General features: G+C 44.1%; 1 protein-coding gene across 4 annotated transcripts in view; it reads right to left on the reverse strand.

The window, feature by feature from the left end:
• PRKCD (protein kinase C delta) overlaps positions 1 to 12044 on the reverse strand; it is a 2080121-nt gene that overhangs the window by 1797380 nt on the left and 270697 nt on the right. The gene's annotated exons all lie outside the window — the stretch shown is intronic.

Genomic DNA, 12044 nt, shown 5'->3' on the forward strand with positions numbered 1-12044 from the left:
GCAAAAAGTGTTAATTTTCCTTCCAAGGTTGCTGCCAAGAGGGTTTTGCTTGGCAGTTTGATGTTTAAGTCATTGTGTTTGCCTTCTAGTGGCTTGGGACCTGTCTTCTCCTCCCTTCTGTGTTGAAGTGCCCCATTGGCGAGGTTTGTATAGGATTTGTGCTTGTCCTCTGCACCTTGGGCGCCTGTATTTACCCCTCTGTGGCCTGTCAGAAGCTGGAAAGGACCAATTTTTTGTTGGCCAATTTCTGCTGAAGCGTGGGGGCTGTACCTGTAAGAAATCTTTGACCGTCTGCATAGATTTTGCCTTATCCTCTATTTTCTTTAAAACCTCCTCTGCTTTAACCCCAAATAAAACATCCTGCTGTAGGGGCGCATCCAGTAACTTTTCTTTAATATGATCAGGCAGAGATTGTTCTTTTAACCATGCATGCCTACGTATAACAGACCCAGTAAGAGCTGCACTGGAGTAAGCTTCCAAGGCATCAAAACCACATTGTAAAGTATGCTTGCCCGCCTGTTCAGCTGCATGCAACAGATCTTGCATTTCCTTGAGTTCAGACTGTTGAGGGAGCGTGCCCATCTTTTGTTTTATTTGAGACATAAGGAATTGCTGGTATTTAAGCATGTGAAATTGATAATTTAGTGCACTCATAGCTATAGTAGTAGAGGTGTAAACCTTCTTCCCCCACCTGTCTAGTGCTCTGGAGTCCCTTTCCGAAGGTACAGGATTTTTAGCCATAGAAGCCTTAGCCCCTTTGGGACCCTGGGAGATAGTCTCTGGATCAGCAGCAGGGCTTTTGTAAAGGAATTTGTGAGAGCCAGGCACTCTATAGTATCTATCTGGTTTGGCTGGAGCAGGAGGCAGAGAATCTGGATTTAAACAAGATTCTAAGAAAACATCATCTACTATGTCCAAAACAGGGGGGATTAGCAAGAGGTCTGTGCTGGGGAAGTAAAAGAAATTCCCGGAGCCTTTTCTTTGAGTCAGAGTAGTGCTGACCTTCCCAGTGGAAATGTTCCCTCATGGTGTGTAAGGTTTCCCCAAAGGAGTAGTCTTCAGGGAGAGAAGCTGGATATTCACATCCCGACCCCACCCCCTGCCCAGAAAACCACAGTGAAAAACTTCTCTAAAGCAAATTTCACACTTCTCAAAACCAAGGTGGAATCCTTCAAAGCCCCCGGGCCTGTGGAAAATACGGCCCAGACCGCAGAATCCTTTATAAACGCATTCTATGAACACCTTCAGGAATGCATGGATCATGCGATCCCAAATAAAACCAAGACCCAATCCTCCAAAGGCAGACGTCCTGTCTGGTGGACCCCAGCCATAAACAAACTACACAATAGAAGGAGGAAGCTACTAAATGATAGAGCAAAATCCCAAAAAGGGAAGGCATCACTGATCAGTATTAGCAAAAAACTATGGTCACTCATAAAATTGTCTAAGGCCAGCTTCGAGAGAAATATTGCACAGGACACTAAGGATAATCACAAGGCTTTCTTTAGTTATGTTAGGAACCTGGGTGGTAATTCCCAGATATGCTCAGAATTAGTCCAAAATGACAAAAAAATACACTAAACCCACAGACATTGCCAACATCCTAGCTGACAGGTTCAGAGCAAACTCCCCCCCCCCCCCACCAAAAGGGCAAATATCTATCCCAGCAGAGTGCTGCCCCCCTGACATCTCAGATGCTCAGGTAAGAGCCGCCCTCTCCAAAGCAAAAACACAGCATCAATGGGACCAGACAGTGTCCCGGCTGCCCTACATGAACTCCAAGAAGAGCTAAACCCAAACATAAAACTACTGTTCAATCTCAGCCTTACTACAGGATATGTGCCCAAAGAGTACAGCAACAGTGGTCCCTCTCCATAAAGGTGGTGCCTCAACGGATCCTGGAAACTATCGCCCCATAAGCCTGACTAGCTTGGTCTGCAAAGCTATGGAAAGGATCATCATGGACCTCATAAATAAAGATATTGGGGACCTACAGACAATGGATCCTACCCAGTTCGGCTTTGTTAAGGGCAGATCCTGCCTCTTAAACCTGGTTGATTTCTTTGAAACAGTCACCAAGGCCATTGATGAGGGGAAGGTGGTCCACACAGCCTACTTGGACCTCGCAAAAGCCTTCGATACAATACCCCACTCGGGCATTATAGATAAGCTTACCAGCTTAAATATAAACCCCTATGTCACTAGATGGATTGCAAACTGGCTCAAGGACAGAACCCACATGGTTAGAATTGCTGGAGCCATGTCAGACTCAAAACCAGTTACAAGTGGTGTCCCACAAGGCTCAGTCCTGGGGCCTCTCTTGTTTGGTATATATTTCTCAGAGGTACAGGCCAACACGGAAGGACTGTGGCTGACCCAGTTCGCAGATGACTGCAAACTGGGCACCATAATCGACTATCCAGCCGACACAAGCATCCTCCAAAAGGGCCTCATAGAAACAGACAACTGGTGCCAGAGCCATGACCTCAAGCTAAATGCCAAAAAGTGTATAGTCATCCCATCTGGCAAAAACAAAGTGCTCACAAATTACCACATAGGTGGTAATCCATTAAGTACAGAAGAAGTAATTAGGGACCTGGGGACCCAAGTTGATAGCAATCTCTCATTTGACAACCACGTGGCCAAAGTGGTTAGAAAAACATTTTATATAGCCCACCTAATCATGAAGGGATTCACATCTAGATCAGGGGAGGTCATCGTGCCTCTTTACTCATCCCTCATCAGGCCCATAATTGAGTACAATGCCCCTTTTGGGATGTACCTTACCAGACACCTGCAGCAACTGGAAAGACCCCAAAAGTACCTCACCAAGAGGATCAAAGGGCTCAAACAGATAACATATGCTGCCCGGTTAAAGAAACTCCAGCTCTACTCAGTGGCATACCACCTGTTCAGAGGCGATCTGTGCCTGACATATAAAGCCATGTCCAACCCAGAATTAATGGACATGCTGCACCTCAGAAAATCCAAATCCCATCGAGCTACGACTCCGAGAGACTTGAACCTCAGCACTGAAATAAATAGGACATGCTGGAGGGACAGATTCATAACCCAGAGGCTCCCTTCACTCTGGAATAAAATCCCAGTCCAGGTTAGGCAGAGTCCCTCATTGACTCTCTTCAAGAGGAATCTTGAGGAGTGGATGGGAGATCGTAGGTTTACCCCAGGTATCACTTCTGTGTCACTGTTAGACAGAGGCACAGTATACTAACCTCGAAAAAGGGCATAGCAAATAAATTTAAAATGGGTGGCGAAAGCCAAACACATTCTGGCTAGGCTTATAAATGCCCTAGGGCAGATAACCTAGTATGAACCTATGAACTTGAGGGAATTGAGTCTTCAGCATCAGAATCTTCACAAGGGGGAAAAAAGTAATCCTGTTCCTCAGAGGAGCCTGAGGAAACAACACCTGATCAGAGGAGGCATAATCCTCCTCTTGTCTAGGCCTTTTGTCGGGGGGGGGGGGGGGTTGGGAACCCTTGATCAAAGAAAACAAATCTTCAGCCATTTTAAGCATCTGTTTCTTAGTAATAGGGCCTTGACCTGGAGACTGAAGTGTAGGCTTTTTTGGTTTTAGAGGAGTCTTAAGCTTAGCATAAGATTTAATGGTGAACGTAGTCGGTCTGAAGACACCTTCAGAAACCGAAGGTGTTTCTGCAGCACCGGCTTCTCCTACTGCGATGTCATCGGTTGGGCCTAAGGAAAAAGGCTGTGTCGGCCTAGAAATCTCTGCTGGGGGATCCGATGCGGCCTGGGGATCCAATTCAGTGGTAGCCAGGGGCTGTGTAGGCGCCTCACTGAAAACCGTAGAACTGGCGACCGGGCCAGCCGAGGCCTCGGAGTCCGGCTTGGATCTAGGCTGCCTGTCCCTATACTTGCGTTTTTTATGTACGCCGGTAGTCGGTTGCTCCGACGGCATAGTGTAATTAAATTTTCTATCGAAGTAGTGTCGTGCGAAATCAAAGCAACGCTTTATAGTTCGCTTATTGAACCTAGCACAAAACCGACAACCAGTGACGTCGTGGTCTGGGTCTAGGCAAGGTATACAAAAAGAATGAAAGTCCTTATGAGGTATTTGCTTCCCACAAGAAATGCACTTTTTCTGACATCGGACTGAGGCAAGAAAAGGTTCCCCAATGCGGTACTTAGCTTTGAAGACTTCGGACTGAAACTCTATTTGAAAATCTCAGGTGTCGGCCGACTGGCACTTGCGAACTGCTTCTGCTTCGGGCACCGCGCGGCAAGAAAGACTGAAGAAAATGGCGTTGGATGCCTCTGATATACCCCTGGTGCTCTGATGTCAGGGAAGAAGCGACAGCAACCGACGCCGGGCCAAGACTTTGGAATTCTGGCCGACTGCAGAACCGCCTGATGGCAGGATAACCCAAATGTGATGACTGCTGCAGGGTAACATGATGAACATCAAGCAACTATGAGGTACTAGCCAGAAATCATTAATGGACTGTAGCCGAGATGTGCAAGATCACAGACACATTCTTACAGATCAGCAGGTATAGAAAGATACGAGAATGAATAGCTCCTAAAATATTGGAATTAGTTGGCAGAAACAAACTTGTCTTACCCAGTTTGTGGCTATTAGCAGCATTCTTTTCAAATCTGTTCTGCTTTTACAGGATCTCCAGCGTTAAGACTGGCACACAGATTGCTTAAGCCTTTTATCAACTGAGCATGCAGCACAGCATCTGTAGCTGAAGCCTCTCCTGAGCGGTTAACAAGCTGATCGGATGTTGCCCCCGTGATAATTTTAAAACCTTCCAATGACATTTATACTCATGCAAACTGTTCAAGAGATACCAGATACCTGGTAGAACATGTTCTTGAAGTGTAATGAGTTGGTAGATTTTAAAAATTCTCTACAGAGTACTCTGTCAAGAATACTGGGTGAGCAAATGAGTACAACTAAGAATTTTTTTTTTTTTAAGATGGGATACAGCTTCTGAATTGCCTAGACACAGAAAGGCTTTGTTAAGTTTAATTATTGTGGCTGCCAAAAAAGCAATTGCTAGAAAGTGAAAATCACAGGCTAAACCAACTATACTTTTAAGTAGTTAACATTGTAAAAGAGATACAACAATGGGAATATGATCTTTAGAAAATAGCAGGAGTAAATTACATAGGAAAAAAAGAAATTGTGAGAACAATTCATGCAGAAAAATGCTATGGTGGAGGAATGAGGTTTAAGATAATGTAGGATTTAAACAATTTGTAATGATGCTTTGATTAGAATGGTACAGAACAATATATGTAATGTATATTTATGAATGTGAACTTCTTAATATGGTTTGATTACTTTTATAAAAAATGTAAGTTTCCCTATGTCACAAGTCATAATTCAATAAAAGTGTTTAAAAAAAGAGAGCTATCAGGTGGTCAAATACTGCATTATCTGAAATGGAGCTAGAGACTGCTTGAAAGTGGCAACTTGCTTTCCATGGCTAAATTGTAGAGCAGCAAAACCAACCTGTACAGGGGATGGGAGTTTGTGCTATCTGTGGAGTAAGGTGCCATGTTACTGTAGTAATGTCACTGTCTTTATGGCAACTGGTTTAAGCATTGTTTTGAAAACTTGGACAGCATAAATAACGGTCATCATTTCTTTTATATTTGCATGTTTGTTCCTGAGCTTCTTGTACATCTGCCCTGCTCCTGCAGATTCTACGCACATGCTCCCCAAGCATTTTCAAAGTCATCTGTAAACTACAACTGAGCAGGCTGCACAGTGACAGAGTATGCCTCACACTTCTCCTGTGGCACTTGCAACAAATACAGTGTTTTCTAGACCGTGTAACTAGATAGGTAAGAAGTTTGACTCTCACAGTGGGAAACATGTATGTGTGTGGCTGCAATATCAGGTACACTTAAGGCTCATTCATCCAGATCATCATTTGGTGATGATGCCAGAGACTTTGAGAGATTCTGCAAGCATCTGAAGCCATCTGAGGCTTAAAAACTAAGCTATGTGCGACACCCATGCACTTGCCCAGTAATCAATGAGCCTCAATCCTCATCACTAGCACCAGTGAGGGGAGTGCATATTGGGAGGATAACAAGTACACCCACAGTAAAGTACAATTTCCCTTAAGAGCACACAGAGATCACAATCAGTCTGGGGCTGGCTTCTCCCTTTTTCTCCAGATCCCCAATAAGACTCCCCACTGGCACAGCTATAGGATCCAGATCTCAGCCTAGTGGTCAAGCTAAAACCTCCAGCACCCTCTCTGTCCAACTAGTGTTTTGTGTCCCTGCCCAAGTAGCTGACACACAAACAGTTTAAGATTTGATTTATATACAAACACACAGACACTCCTGGGGAAGGCTGGCACAGGTTCTCCAGCTGTGCCCCATTTCCGCCCAGACTATAAGGTAGTACCGACTGCCACCAACCACTAATATCAGCTACTATAAGGCCCTTCTCAAAGGGTGACCAATTTCACTGTGTAATGTTACTGTTATCCAAATAGTAAGTCTGCCGAACAGCAAGAATGTTGGAGTGGCTTGGACAGTATCACCAAATATATGCAATGTACTCTAAGAGCTTAAATTATCTCTACACAAAACAGCAACAGTTGAAATTTTTAAAAATATTTAATAATAAATAATAAAAACACAAGAGAAATGTCATCAATTCAACACAGTGCTAATCAAGAGTTCAGAAATCACAGGAACTTTAAAAAAATATTGTAGGATAGTCTGACATAAATATAGAAAACAGCTAGACTAATCTGGCTAAATTCCTAACTCTAAGATAAACTATGTTCTAAATAACTTTAGTTACAAGGCAAATTGCTGGTGAGTTGTCAGCTTCAGATAAAATCAAAAATGCTCAATCTTTCTCTCTGAGAGAGTCTTAAATTGATAACACCCAGTACTGCTGAATAATTTCACATTACATCATTTTTATCACTTCTCTTTTAGTTCCTTGCTAACAGAAACTCAAAATTTACATTTCTTTGTAAACTGCATCTGGCCAGGAAGCCACATCAATAAAATACACTTTTACATGTAAAATCTGGCAATCATCTCTGTCTTAAAACAATAGAATTTGCGGTTTCAGACATCCGGTCCCTGAGCTTGAGATCAAACACAGTTGTAGGATTCCTTACTTAGCAGCTTTCCTCCAGCAGGGTGCACTGTGGTTACATTTTTGAAGCTCAGTACAACATATAGTTTTAATCATGACACACAGTTTTCTTTACATTTGTAAAACAAGCCTGTGGATTATATTAATATTTACAAATGACATAGAATTATCTACAAAATTCTATCTAGTTAGGCTGGCAGCCTTCACACTACGTACAATTCTGACACTCGCATTGCTTATTCTCATTATACTGTGAAGATATTCTCTGATATTTACTTGCTTTTCTGCAGTTCTTCAAAGTTTAAGTTGCTTTTTAATCTGCTGTAAGGATTGTTGTTTTGTACTGAATTACATTGGATCTAGTGATACACAAGGTGCAACGTTCGATCCCGACCTCCAGCCAATGCCTGTTTGGAGTTTGCATGTTCTCCCTGTGTCGCTGTGGCATTCCTCCCACCTCCAAAAAACATGTGGAGTGTTTCCATCTAAAACTCACCAATGAATGGAGCTGTGGGCAGCAACACAGACTCTACATGGTGCCCTATAGGAGGAAGGGTTTTACAGACCAACCAGCATGGGCATCTACTGTAGTGCACAGCATCTTCAAGACAGGAGAACACTGATCACAGACTGCATGCCATGGCAGGGCTAGCCACTCAATGGTGTAAAATATGGCTCTATGTGATTCGGTCATGTTGACTAATGTGGCCAAAATGAGCATGGGCATTTACCATTGATAAGCGAGTTGAGGACCCAGCCTACTCCGGCTTATGCCAGGGATCCATGTTAACAGTGGGAGGGGTGTATGTGACCCTATTGGCCAGTGTGCCCCCGCCATAAAGGCCACCAGCCCTGGATCAATAAGCTACTGGCCGGCCAGTGTCTAGTTGCCTAGCCTGGGTTACTTGTGATAGCTCTGTTGAAAAAAAGCTGGACATAAAAAAACAACCAACCTGCCAAACATCAACTGAGAATTGCTATGTTTAATGTAGGTTCACTAACAGGACGTAGCTTGGAAGTGGATGACATGATATGGAGGAGGTTGGACATCCTATGTATCCAAGAGACAAGATGGAAGAGCAGTGGAGCAAAGCCACTTGGCTTGGGGTCCAGGCTCTACTACTCAGGAGGGGGACAGGCTAGAAATGGTGCAGGAATTATGGAGAGAGAGAGATAGGCTTCAGAAGGTAGTGAAGGATTATCATCAGAATTAATGACAGACTCATAGCAATCGGACTCCAGTGTAATGACAGGGCAGTATTCACAACCTCAACCTAGGCCCCACAGGAGGGTTGTGATAGTGATGAAAAGAGTGCATTCAATCAGCAGTTGCAGGACCTACTGGATAAAGCAGGATAACATGAATTGGTGTTGATAATGGGCAACTTGAATGCACACATTGAGACAGACAGAACAGGATATGAGGACTGCCTGGGTCCACATGGGTGGAGCAACAGGAATAAAGAAGGAGAGGCTATCCTAGACTTCTGTCTGGAAAATGGCTTGATAGTAGTCAACACATGGTTCAGAAAGAGAGACGGTCACAAGATCACATACAAGAGCTGCCAACATGCAACTCAGGTAGACTTCCTCCTAGTAAGATAAAGGTACTGGGGGTAGCAACATTGATTGCAAAGTCATGCCAGTGAAACAGTGGGCCCACAGCATAAACCACTAGTTGCCACAGTCAGCTGCAATCAGTGGTCAGAGATGGCTGTAAGGTCAACAGAGACCAGGCTGAGGACCCGGACTTTGACTGGAGAGAAAGTACAACAGTTCAAGGAATTACTCAGGGCTCTAGCACCCCAAGAAGACAAGGAAATAGGTGGAGTTGAACAATAATTGCAGTGTATAGAAACAGCATGTGTGCAGAAAAGATATGTAGCACAGCCAGGTATGGAAATAAGGTACATAAGGAAAGCTGGTGGTGGAATGCAGCAGTCCAGGAAGTCATCAAAAGAAAGGAGTAGTGCAGGGAGAAATGGGAGATACAAAATACCAACCAGGCTAGGAAGGACTACTGGTTGGCTAACAAAGAAGCTAAGAAAGAAGTTGCAATAGCAAAGAAAAGGATATCAGAGGCACTCTACTAACTTCTGGAAAGTGACTCAGTAAGTGGCACAAAGAAACTATATCAGGTTGCAAAGCAAAGACAGAAAGAAAAAAAGAGAGTCAGACACCCTTCATAAGGGATGCCAGCAACAACTTGCTCACCAGTCCACAGGACATCAAAGGTAGATGGAATGAGTATTTCCAGCAGCTTCTGAATGAAGAAAATCCAACAGAAGCTGTACTGCCCCAGAAACAGCCTAAGATGAAAGAAGAGGAGGAGCCCACCCTAGCAGAAGTAAGAACAACACTAAGGAAAATGAAGTTGGGGAAAGCAGCAGGCTCAGATGAGGTCATAGCAGATATGATAAAAATGTTGGGCGAGATAGGGGAGAAATGGCTCCCGAGGGTACTCGTAGTAGTGTGGAGATAAAGGCGTATCCCAGATGACTGGAGAATAAGCATACTCGTGCCAGTGTACAAGAACAAAGGGGACATCCACAACTGTGGGCAGTACAGAGGCATCAAACTCCTATCACATTGCATTAAAGTTCTGGAGAGGGTGATGGACTAATGGATATGCAGAATAGTAGAATGTAAGATGGGAGATGAGCAGTTTGGATTCAGATTAGGATGCAACACAACTGACCAGATGTTTGCAGTGAGACAGACACTTGAGACAAATCTAGAGATGAGGAGAAAGTCAAAATGATCATTCCTAGACTTGGAGAAAGCATACGACAAAATCCCAAGAAAGCTGATCTGGGCAGTACTGAGGTGGTTTGAAGTCCCAGAAACATTGGTAGAATTAGCGCAAGCTATGTACAAGGGCCCAATGACTCAAGTACGAACAGTGTTTGGCTTCACAGGGGGGGTTCCCAGAGGGAGTGGGTGTACACGAGGGTTCAGCTCTGAGCCCACTGCTGTTCATACTGGTGATGGACTACATTAGCAAAAAGGTCGGAGGGGACAGATCAACAAAGTCGCTATATGCAGATAATGTGGCATTACAGGCAGATTCTGAGCAAGAACTTCAGCAAAGGATAGGAGAATGGAATGCAAAACTGAAGGCACATGGGATGAAACTAAGTACAGATAAGACAGTGATAATGGCAGCAAATTGGGGAAATCAGAAGAATCTGAGAACAGAGATAGAAGGAAAGACAGTGGAACAGGTAAACAGCTTCAAGTATCTGGGAGGGGTGGTTGAGGAGAAGGGAAGTCTGAATGAAGAGATCAAACCTAGAATCAGAGAGGTTGCAGCCAACTGGCTTTGAGTGTCGGTGTAGTCTATGACAGAAGAATGCCAAAGAAGCTGAAAAGCAAGGTGTACAAGACAGTGGTGCGAACAGTGCTACTGTATGGTACAGAAACCTGGGCAGTAAAGGCAGAACAGTTGAAGAAGCTAGAGGTGATAGAAATGAAGTGCCTGAGAAGGGTGGTAGAATGCACACTGTGGGCAGATGAAGAAATGAGGACAGGACCCACAGAGTGAAAGTTGTGGATTCCAAGTCAGACTATCAACCAGTCACAAGTCCAGGCCAAAAAAGAAGGACTTTGATGACCAAGTTCGCAGATGACTGCAAGCTAGCAGTCATTATCAATTCCCCAAGTGATACAGGCGTCCTACAAAAGGGCCTCTGAGACCAATAACTGGTGTCAAAACTATGGCCTGAAGCTTAATGCCAAAAAATACATTATCCTATTTGGAAAAAACTCAGTTCCCATGAATTACCATGTTGATGGGAGCCCACTGAACACTGAAGGGGCCATAAGAGATCTGCGCACACAGGTCGACAGCCACTTCACCTTCAATCACCACACTACCACTGTGGTCAGAAAGTCCTTCTATGTGGCACATCTTATAACCAAAGGTTTTGCATCCAGGAAAAAAAAAAGAGGCCATCATCCCTCTCTACTCATCCCTCATTAGACCAATCATCGAATATAATGCCCCATTTGACATGTACCTGACCAGACACCTACAACAGCTGGACAGACCACAAAAGTACCCCAGAAAAAGGATCCTAGGCCTTAAACACATGTCCTACATGGACAGACTCAAGAAACGTCAGCTGTTCTCAGTCTCTTATAGTCCACTTAGAGGTGAGCTCTGCTTGACTTACAAAGCCATGTCTGACCTAGCTACTTGAAATGCTACACCTAAAGAAATCTCAATTCCCCCACGCCAGATGCTCCAGAGATCACAACCTCATTACCACAATTAACAGAGCATGCTGGAGGGACAGGTTCATCTTCCAAAGACTGCCCATACTCTGGAAAAAGCTTCCCATTTGTGTCAAGCAGAGCACCTCGCTGGCCCTCTTCAAGAGGAATCTTGACGAGTGGATGGGTAACAAAGTTCACTCCAGGGATCATTCCAGATGCCTTATTGGATAGGGGCACTGGGAACTAACATCCAGTGGCACGGTGCCTGGGCAACATTTTTGGGCTAGGCTTGTAAAGGCTTCAGGGCCATTAGCCTAGCACACACATATGAACCTAAGAACAGAAGCCAAAGTAGCTCCAACTGCATAAAAAATCAGATTACGGTGGTTTGGACGCATGTGCAGAAAAACAGAAGACAATCTGGTGAGGAAGATTTGGGACAGACAGGAAGAAGGTAAGAGGAAGCGAGGACATTCAGCAAAGAGATGGATGGATTGTGTGAAAGATCTGCAAACTCAGTGTGGACTGAATTGAGAGCGATGGAGACTGTCAATACCTTGACCCCATGTAGAAAATGGGAAAAAGAAGACTAATGATGATGATAGTGATTTGTTAGTTAGTTCCAGGCATCTGTTTGCTGTTTCTCAACATTTGGGCTCCAAACCAATGATTTTACATTAAGAGGGTCAAAGTCTGCACTCTT

Source organism: Protopterus annectens, chromosome 7.part0 (genome assembly GCF_019279795.1).
Source record: "Protopterus annectens isolate FY-2018-M chromosome 7.part0, PAN1.0, whole genome shotgun sequence".
NCBI lineage: Eukaryota > Metazoa > Chordata > Ceratodontiformes > Protopteridae > Protopterus > Protopterus annectens.